The sequence below is a fragment of the Lactuca saligna genome, chromosome 3 (genome assembly GCF_052625555.1).
Source record: "Lactuca saligna cultivar CGN05327 chromosome 3, ASM5262555v1, whole genome shotgun sequence".
Classification (NCBI taxonomy): domain Eukaryota; kingdom Viridiplantae; phylum Streptophyta; class Magnoliopsida; order Asterales; family Asteraceae; genus Lactuca; species Lactuca saligna.
In genome coordinates, this window is record NC_136419.1 from 189,358,317 (window position 1) to 189,367,867 (window position 9,551).

Sequence of the window (9,551 nt, forward strand, 5' to 3'; positions counted from 1 at the left end):
CATCCTCCTCCAAATACAGCTCCAACACTAACACCTACACCCACCAATGATCCATTCCATAATTCCCAAATTACCAAAATAAACCCAGAAGTCAAACTAGTCAGCCCTTGGTCAAAGTCAAAGTCAATGGTCAATCTTAACAGTCCATGTTGACCCAACTCATTGAGTGCAGCTCACTGACATGTCAAGTCACTCCAAAACTCGAGAAATTGTGAAGATCCTAGTTGGCTCGTCGAGTTCCCAGGTAACTCATCAAGTTCATGCGTGTCCAAATGTCGGGAAAATCCTAAATGAGTCATTAACTCGTTTTGTTGACTCGCCAAGTTCATGCAGAAATCCTCAACGTATAATCTTCATCGGACTCGCCGAGTTGGCCATGTAACTCGTCGAGTCCCTTTAGTCCATTTCCTATTTAGATATTTTTAAGCTACCCCAAAGCTTCAATTTGTTGATCCAACTTCCTAAGGCACAGATTTCACGTAAATTTTCAAACTTTACGTACATGCAAGGTCTTAAAAGCTTAGAACACCAAAAACCAAGTCTAGAATGCGGTTTAGGGAATAGGGAGAGATCAATACTAACTAAATTTGATAGCTTTATGAATTTGGGATGTGGAAGGGTCCAGATCTTAAGTTACATCTTCTAATCATGGCCAATACCCGAAATAACTCTCATATATGTTAAGAAAATGACCCTAAACTTAAGCATGGAGAGATCTAGCTAGAAAGAAGTCAAGGTAACGACTTGATACCTTCAAAATGATGTCTAGGTTTAGTAGAGTCAGATTCACGAGCTCTCCTTTTCCCCAAGCTCCTTTAGCTTCAAACCTCCTTCACAAAATGCACCAAAACACTCTTAAAACCTCACAAAAACTCAAGAACAAGCTACAGAGAAGTTAGGGTTCCTTACGACTGTTAAGTGGGTGGTAAGGGGCTGGGGGTAAGGGCTTAAGGTCCTTTAAATAGGGTGCAAAACCTAAATATTAGGGTTTCATCCTCCAGTTCCTACTCGTCGAGTCTGGGTCCTCCGACTAGTCGAGTAGGTCTAATAATTCACGCAGGCCAACCTGATTCTGCACAACGAGTTGGGGCAACCAACTCATCGAGTAGGTCCATAAACATGTACATAATTCTTTAAAACTTATACCTGGGAGTCGGGGTGTTATATTTCTCCCCCACATGATGTAGACTTCATCCTCGAAGTCTGCTGCAGCGAACAAGTCTAGGTAGTGCTCCCACATCTCTGACTTCGGCTCCCATGTCCACTCGGATCCTCTCCTATGCTCCCATTGTACCTTTACTAGAGGTACTTCCTTGTTCCGTAGAACCTTTACCTTCCTCTTAAGAACGGCTATTAGCCTTTCCACGTAATTCAATGGCTCATCAACCTGAATATCGTCTAATGATACCACTGCCCCCTCATCTGCTATGCACTTCCGCAACTATGGTACATGGATAGTGTTGTGAACATGAATAAGATCCTCTAGGAGATCCATTCAATAAGCAACTTTGCCAACCCTGGAAATAATGTATCAGAGACCTAATTTCCCCATCTTCGTGAAGTGAATCACACCCTTCTAAGGTGAGACCTTTAGGAGTACTATGTCCCCACCAAAAACTCCAGCTCAGATCAGCCTCTATCAGTGTAACTCTTCGGGTGACTTTAAGTGGTCTGCAACGACTATCTTATCTGTTGAATCCCCTTGGTAGTCTGCAGAACTACCTATGTATGTCCCATCACCCTGTGATCGATCTCACCCCAACAGACTGGGGTGCAACATCTCCATCCATGCAACAACTCATATGGTGGGGCACCGATACTGTAATGGAAGTTATTATTGTAGGAGAACTCTATGAGGGGTAGTTAGGAGTCCTAACTCCTACCAAAGTCAATAATGCAGGTTCTCAGTATATCCTCGAGAGTCTGTATGTTCTGCTCACTCTGGTTGTCTGTCTACGGATGATAGGTTGTGATGAACTATAGCCACGTGCCCAGTTCCTCGTGGAACTTCTGCCAGAAATGGGAGGTTCACCATACATTGCAGTCTAAGAAAATAGATACTGACACCCCATGGTGAGCAACGATCTTGCGGATATACAATTCGGCCAGCTTCTTGGCTGATGAACTCTCCCGTATCGCTAGAAAGTGGGTGCTATTGGTCAATCGATCAACGATGACCCAAATAGCATCGGAGCTCCTTACCATCCTCGGCAGCTTGATGATGAAATCCATCATGATCTGTTCCTACATTTACATGGGGATATCTAGGGGCTGTAGCCAACCATGCGGCCTTTGATGCTCGGCCTTGACCATCAGGCAGGTCAAGCACCTTTCAACATACCATGCAATCTCTCTCTTCATGACTGACCACTAGTAACTTAAACACAAATCCCAGTACATCTTGGTGGCACCTGGGTGGATAGAGAAGCGAGACTTTTGAGCCTCCTCCAGCACAATTTGTTTGACCCCACCGGATATCAGAACCCAAACCTGACCATATCGGGTAAATAATCCCCATCTATCCTGCACAAATCGGGTGTTCTCACCCCTGATCTTCTCAAGCTTCCAGTTTTACTGACGCATACCCTCAGCCCGAGCCTCACTGATCAAACCCACAAGTGTAGAATCCACTGATATCCCCATACAAGTCGTTGGGATGGAAGATCCAGCTGACTTGCAGCTCAGAGCATCCGTAACCACGTTCGCTTTACTTGGGTGGTAAAGGATCTCACAGTCGTAGTCCTTGACTACATCCAATCACCTGTATTATCTCATGTCCAGGTTCGACTAATCCATGATGTGTCTCAAACTCTTGTGGTCCATATATATGGTACCGAGGACCCCATAGAGGTAAATTCTCCAAATCTTGAGAGTGAATACCACCGCTCCCAACTCCGGATCATAGGTAGGGTATCTCGTCTCGTGCTGCTTCAATTGTCGCGACATGTAGGCTATCACCCACCCTCTATACATGAGGACCGCTCCTAGTGTCGTGATAGATGAATCACAATACACTAAAAAATCCTTAACTCCCTCTGGGAGAGTAAAGACTAGATCCTCACATAGTCACTGTCTAAGGGTCTCAAATGCTCTCTGATGCTTAGGGCCCCACCGGAAATCCACTCTATTTTTCGTCAGACAAGTGAGAGGTATTGCAATCTTGGAGAAATCATGTATGAATCTCCGGTAGTACCCTGATAATCCCGAGAAACTCCTAATATATGAAGGAGATTTAAGAACCTCCCACTACATAACTGCCTTGATTTTCGCCACGTCGACCAAAATCCCCTCCTGGTTAATGAGGTGTCCAAGGAACTGAACCTCTCGTAACCAAAACTCGCACTTCAATAACTAGGCAAAAATTCGTTCTCACCTCAAACCCCCCAATAGCTCCCATAGATGCTCCACATATTGATCTCAGGTTTTGGAGTACACAAAGATATCATCTATGAACATAATGACCGAGCGGTCGAACATCGGTCTACAGACCCGATTCATTAGGTCCATGAATACTGTCGGTGCGTTGGTGAGCCCGAACAACATAACCACGAACTTTTAATGTCCATAACGAGTTTGGAATGCGGTCTTCTCTACGTCCTCCTACCTAACCCTGACCTGATAGTACCCGTACCTCAGGTCTATCTTGGAGAACGAAGATGACCCCTGCAACTGATCAAAAAGATCATTTATCCTCGGGAGTGGATAGTGGTTCTTCACAGTCAACTTGTTCAACTCCAGGTAGTCAATGCACATCTGGTGTGAACTATCATTCTTCCTGACGAAGAGGATCAGTGCTCCCCACAGAGAACTACTCGGATGAATGAACCTCTTGCCTAGCAGTTCTTGCAGCTGTGATGGTAGCTCCTGTATCTCTGGTGGTGCCAACCGTAACGGTTTCTTGGTGATAGGTGCCACACCTGGCACTAGGTCTATCCTAAATTCGACCTGCCTCTCCGGAGGCACTCCAGGAAACTCCTCCGGAAACATGTTAGTGAACTCCCTGAGGAGTGGAACCTTCGAATCGGCTAAGCCAGTCCTTACCTACAGTCATGCACACATCCCCCCATCGGAATCAGAATTAAGTCTATCGGGAAAGATAACCTGAAGATCTCCAACACGCAACCCCGATAGACTGAAGAAGTAGAAACCCCGTGTTCGTTGGCGATAGAGACTCGAAATGGACACTCTAGTTCTCCCACTGGCACACTGAACTCCTCACTAAATGTTTGAGAAACAAACGACTGACTCGCTCCTGAGTCAAATAATACCAAAGCTGGTAAGGAGTTCACTAAAAACATACCTAATCATATGCACAAACATATAAGCATAAAACAGATATAATCATTAAGATAAGGGATAGAAACATACCAACAACCACGTCTGGTGCTGCCCTGGCCTCCTCTACTATAAGCTGGAAGGCGCATCCTTGAGCCCTCGGGGGCTCCGCTCTACCCTGCCTCGCATTAGTAATCCTCATTGTAGCCAGAGCTGGAGCCTGCACCGGCCTAGTAGTGAGTTGTGGACAGTTGGTCTTCATGTGACCAACCTGATGGCAGTGGTAGCAGATCCTCATATCTTGAACCGAGGCTACCTAGCGAGATTCCTTTGTAAAATGCCCTTCTATGCCGCATTTGCGGCACACCGTGATCAACCACAAACCCCCGAGTGACCCTTCCCACACTTGCAATAAGTGCGGACATGTTGTCCCTATGACCTAGAATCAACGGTCTTAGACTACTTTAGCACCGACTGTGACTGTGCCGTGGTCTGCCTTTGCTCTCTCCGCTGTAACTCAATCTCAAGCTCCTGCCGCCTAGCAGCCTCCTATAACTCCAACAAAGTATCACATCGCTGGGTAGCAACAAACTTATGAATATCAGTCTTGAGCATGCTCAGATAACGTGCCATCTAAGACTGCTCAGAAGCAAAATCTAGGCAGAACATCTCCCTCTTTGTGAACATATGGATGATATCATCATCTCCCCGTCCTATCTAAACTACAAGAACTCCTGAACTAACTGTTCCCACTCGACCCGTGGAATGTAGTGAGTGTGGAACATATCCCTGAATTGTTCCCAAGTAACCGCGACTCTCTAATCCTCCGCATACGACCCAATCATCAACCTCCACCAATCCTTTGCCCTGGACCTCAGCATGTTTAGGGCACATCCGACCTTCTGGTTAGTAGGACATGAGCACGTAAAGAAACAACCATCCATACCTGGCATCCACCTTATGGCTCTGATTGGATCCTGAGTCCCGTCAAATGTTGGAGGCTTCGTGTTATCAAAGTCCTGGTACTGAAAAAATCGGCTAGCTCCTCCCCGTGTCGCCATTACAGCTACTATAGCTGTTGCGGCAGCTGTCTCAGCAAGGGCTGCATAGCGCTCATCAAAATACTCAACCATGACGGTCTTAATAGACCCAAACATCTACGATAGTTGCACCCGGAATAGAGTAGCAACCTCATCATGAAGGATCTCTCGGTTCCTAGCGTCCAACTCGTCTAACCTCATCTGACCAACAACCTCGGGCACTTCCGGTCTCTCCTGACCGCTATCTCCTGATCCTGATCCGGATCGAGTCAGAAAGCTTCTCGTAACCACCATATTGAGTATACACCAGGAAAACATCAGATAATTCGTATAAATAATAGGGAACTAACTCCTAACTAAACCCTAGGGGTTGTGACTTCCTTGCTACGTATATGGGTGATGTACTTTCAGTAGTACGATCCCATACTACCTTCCATACTTACCCATATTTATCTCAAGTATCACCACAACACCTTAACAATATATATAAACATAGAGAGCGCTCAATCCTCACTCCTAGATGAATGTGAAACATCTCATACTGGCCTCCCAGCCTCGCACGACACACCCATGAAACTTCCACCAACTCTGCATCACTCGTGTATGCTAACCATACATAACGCTGGACCCTATAGACTTTCAAATACTCGATCCTACCATAAGCCCTTCATCAAACAAGAACAGGAAATAAGGCCAAACCAAACATTCTCAGGCTATAAGATCTTAATTATGTACGGGCGTGATACATACACTAAGCAACTACAGTAATGATGTCAATTTCATATAAGGAAAAAAACCCTAGGGTATCAGGTATCATCTAATCAGGAAATTCTATCATGCAATTCCTAAAGATCCCTAGCCTAGTACTGGCATCCTGTTCTAACACAATCAAATAACTGCATGGTATTTTGGGGTTTACTTACTGGCTCCGGCTGATTGTACACTCTGCATCCCCCTTTAATTATTTTAAAAACCTTTTTAAAATAATTTTGAAAATCATTTCCTTAGTTTGAGACTGGATTCACACGAGTGTTCCTCCAATTCACTAAACCAAAGGCTCTGATACCAACTTGTAACATCCATAAAAATCATGCTAAATTTAAAACTTTTTAAAACATTTCAAAACCAATAATTATTACAAAACTTGTATTCAAAATTTATAGTGTTAGAGTATCCCATAATCAAATCATGAAAATATAAGGAGGTGCACGATCACACATTTTCCTTCTCGTGATCATCAGAAGTACCTAAAACAAAATCAATAACTGTAAGCCCGAAGCTTAGTTAGTTTCCCCAAATACAAAAGTTGTACAATCATAATCATATCACATAAACAAAAAAAATGCATAATGAGCCTTAAGCCTGACTGAACCTCCTCGCACGCCTTCAGTCTATCTGGATTGCTCTCCGAGCCTTTGGCACGTCTAGACCGCCTCGTAGGGCCTACAACCTATCCAAACTGCTCGTCGGGCCTTTAGCCAAATTGGACCGCCTCGTAGGGCCTTCAATCTATCCGGACCGCCCTGGGTATGTTGGCCTTCAGCATAAAGCATGACCGCCTCAACCTAACCCCCAATCAAACAACTATGTGCAGATAAATATCATACGCTAGCATATATAACAATCATACCGATTTAACATATCACTAATTATAACAACATCCTATAACTAGGATACATACCTAACTGGTCACTAACATAGGATCATCTTATATACCAGGATACTGAACTAACCAGGTCACTAAGCATATCACTATCCTAACTACCATGATGTAAATCAATAAGCATATGATGCAATAAACCAGGATAAAAATGAGAAAAGGGTTGCCTTCAACCCTGTTAGTATAGTGAGGATAACTCACCTCTCAAGTAGCTCGAAAGGATAGTATCAACCTCCTCCAAATACAGCTCCAACACCAACATCTACACCCACCAACAATCCAATTCCATAATTCCCAAATTATCAAAAAACTCCAGAAGTCAAACTCGTCAGCCCTTGGACAAAGTCAAAGTCAGTGGTCAATGTTAACAGTCCATGCTAATCCAACTCGTCGAGTGTAGCTCACTGACTCATCGAGTCCCTCCATAACTCGAGAACTCGTGAAGATCCTAGTTGACTCGCTGAGTTCCCAGGCAACTCGTCGAGTTCATGTGTGTCCAAATGTCGGGAAAACCCTAACTAACTCCTAGAGTCGTCTTGCAACTCATCGATTCCCTTCAGTCCATTTCCCATTCAGATGTTTTTAAGCTACCCCAAAGCTCGAAATCGTAGATCCAGCTTCCTAAGGCACAGATTTCATGTAAAGTTTCAAACGTTACATGCATGCAAGGTCTTAAAGGCTTAGAGCACCAAAAACCAAGTCTAGAATGAGGTTTAGGGCATGTGGAGAGATGAATACTAATTAAAGTTGATAGCTTTATGAATTTGGGACATGGAAGGGTCTAGATCTGAAGTTACAGCTTCAGATCATGGCCAATACTCGAAATGACTCTCATATATGTTAAGAAGATGACCCTAAACTTAATCATGAAGAGATCTAGCTAGAAACAAGTCAAGGTAATGACTTGATACCTTTAAAATGATGCCTAGATGTAGTAGAATCAGATTCACGAGCTCTCCTTTGCCCGAAGCTCCTTTAGCTCCAAACCTCCTTCACAAAGTGCACCAAAACACTCTTAAAACCTCACAAACACTCAAGAAGAAGCTCTAGACAAGTTAGGTTTCCTTCTACCTATCAAGTGGGTGGTAAGGGACTGGGGGTAAGGGCTTAAGGTCCTTTAAATAGGGTGCAAACCATAAAAATTAGGGTTTCATCATCCAGCTCCTACTCTTCGAGTCCGTGTCCTCCGACTCGTCGAGTAGGTCCAATAATTCATGTGGGCGAACCCATTTGTGCACGATGAGTTGGGTTAACCAACTCCATAAACATGTACATAATGCTTTAAAACATATACCTAGGAGTCGAGGTGTTACCACAATGTGGACCGACTCTGTGTTCAGTAGAGAGTGCGAGATGCTACTTACAATAGGGTTGTGCAGGTTATGTCGCTAATGTCATGGATACCCAAGATAAGGGTAAGGCGACCATGGATGATGTAACGATTGTATGTGTCACACCCCCAAACCAGAATAGCGGAAACGTCCGGGGCGGATGATGTCGTTGTATAATATCATAACAACTGAATATAAATGAATCAAAGTCATACAACCATCATAATGACAATTTAAATGCTTACATTGTATTCAAATATTGCTTACATGATATCAAATGCATGTGACATAAATGAATAATGTGATGTGACGACGTCCCATCCTACAAAAATGCTTTGAATACTTGTTTATTGATTTCATGAGAATACAAGTGATTTTGAAAAGTGTCAACAAGTAAGTTGGTGACTTCATAAGCATTTTGTATGAAAAGGTTTTGTAACTGTTTCGTGAATATGATAGTGTATACTGCCAGAAAATCCAATATTTTATTAAAACAAATGACCTGTAAGTCTTAAATCCCAAGACTATAAAGGTAAGAAATATTGTACGGTTAAATGATGTTATGAAGTTTTATCTTTATATAAAACTTATTGAATGTATGTTACCCTGTATACCAAATGTTTTATTGATACCCTATTTGAGTTATTATAACCATAGTAATACGACTAGTGGCCTGAACGACGTGCTTCGCGCGTCAGAACTGTTACGACGTTTGTCACCCCAGACCTGCCAATCTAACTGTAGCGTACAGTTTAGGTGTGGGGTTGTCAATCACGTATAGATCTATACACAAGTGTCATACTCTCCCTACAACAGACTTTGGTTATAATTCAGGACTTAACGTGTACTTTGTTAGGTACGATGAAGCTAAATGTCTCACAAGTATCAACCAATTTACGCGAATTAAAAACTCATTTTTCTTGTAAATGAAATAATTATACCTTTAAATAAGTATTTGATTCTTCTAAAAAGATAGTGTAGTTGTGACACCCAATTTTTTGCAAAAATTTAAACTTTTAAAACCCATCTTAAATTAAATTAAAACAACTGAAATAGTCATAACATAATCCATCTACTTAATAATCTTATAAAATAAGTGCGTAAGTAATAATAATAATAAGGTCCCAACAAAAATAACTAGTAGTGATATCCTGGTGCTCCATGTCAAGCCCTAGCCTCTTTAATCTTAACACCTGAAAAGTTATAAGGGAAACCGTAAGCACAAAGCTTAGTGAATTCAAACAA